The sequence below is a fragment of the Neophocaena asiaeorientalis genome, unplaced genomic scaffold (genome assembly GCF_003031525.2).
Source record: "Neophocaena asiaeorientalis asiaeorientalis breed wild unplaced genomic scaffold, Neophocaena_asiaeorientalis_V1.1 scaffold46, whole genome shotgun sequence".
In the NCBI taxonomy this organism is placed as follows: domain Eukaryota; kingdom Metazoa; phylum Chordata; class Mammalia; order Artiodactyla; family Phocoenidae; genus Neophocaena; species Neophocaena asiaeorientalis.
The window spans coordinates 15,378,169-15,379,672 of NW_020175393.1; the positions used below are offsets into that span (position 1 = coordinate 15,378,169).

Consider the following 1,504-nt stretch of genomic DNA (forward strand, 5'->3'; position numbering starts at 1 on the left):
GAAGTGAAGAGGGGAGGGTGGCAACGGCTGGGAGTGTGGCAGGAGAGGTAGTCAGGGCCAGACGTCCAGGGCTGTGGATGCCTTGCTATGGACCTTAGTCTTTATCCTGAGTAATAGTTCTAAAACAGAGAATTAATATGATCAGCTAAGACATTTCTTTTAGGCTTTGAAAAAAAAAGATTTCATTAGAAACCTCCATCAAAAACAGTCTGAAATGTGTTTTGCATTATAAAGTTTTAAACATTCTATTCAAACCAACTTTCTTTAAGTAAAAACTTGATGGCATCATCAAAGCCATGTTGATACAATAATTCCATTATCCTCTTGCTTGATGGGGGAAGGGCTTGGTTAAGTCTCACCCAGTTTACCCTGAACAGTATGTCCTGGTTGGTGCTATTAACATAGAGATCCAGCTGCCTTTTGTCCTGCAGGGAGATGTCCAATCATCCACTGAATGGTGGCCTATAGGCAGGATGGGAAGGCAGATGGTGAAACCTCCATCCACCCACTTCTTAACGAGGTCCCCCCGGAGGGAAAACTGGAGACTAAGTAGTTTTCTCTGGTCTTGGTGTTGGTGACGGAGACGTTCAGTCGGTGGTGGGCCAGCTCATGTGCGTTGCAGGGGAGAATCAACTCCATTCCGCTCCTTGGATGGCAGATGACGAGCAGGACATGGCAGCAATCTTCCCTCAGCTAAGACATATTTTAAAAAGGTATCTCCAATATCAAGGTAGTGGGTCCCCTTAGAGAGCTCAGTGTGGCACAGAAATATCAGTGGGCTGCCTAGATTCCCACTAATCATATTTCCTCCTCCTGGGCACTGAGAAGGACTATATTCTCCAACTTTCCTTGCAGTTATGTTGGGTCCGCGCAACTGAGATCCAGTAAAAATGATGTTCCCTCCTTTCAAGTCTGACTATAAATCACCCTGGGCAGTACTTCCACACTCTTGTTTCCCTTTCCCCAATGACAATGGTAGTTGTGGACAGAAAATGGATCCCTGATTTATCACTTACGAGACTCCCAGCAGGACCACTGACCTTCATTGCTCTATGCAATATTAATTAAAAGGAGAAAACATTTTTTATTGTATTAAGCCACAGAAATCTAGAGTTTTATTTGTTACGGTCGATCAATCCTTTTCCTTTCTAGCCTATCTTGACTAATTAATATTCTGTATTCTCATAGGAGGGAAAGTACTTCCTATGGTGTGCATGAAAGCTAAGGTTGACAAGGCATGTGATCTTGATCATTCTATTTTTGCAGAGGAGATAGTGTTGTTGGTTCTGGGACTTGTTAAGATGTTTCCTGAGAGCAGAGTGCTTTGATTCTGTCAATGTGACAGCCAGCCTCCAAAATGATCCCTGATAATCTTTGCTTCCTGGTATTCATGCCTTTGTTCAGTCCTCTTTTACATTGAATTAGGGCTGACTTATGTGACCAATGGAATACTGTGGAAATGATGGGATGTGACTTCAGGTAATAAAATGCTTTGCAGCTTCTG

General features: G+C 43.2%; 1 pseudogene; it reads right to left on the reverse strand.

Annotated features, from left to right (window-relative positions):
• Positions 1-245: 245 nt before the first annotated feature.
• On the reverse strand, positions 246-1,046 carry LOC112413905 (patatin-like phospholipase domain-containing protein 4 pseudogene; annotated as a pseudogene).
• Between the last annotated feature and the right edge of the window lie 458 nt (positions 1,047-1,504).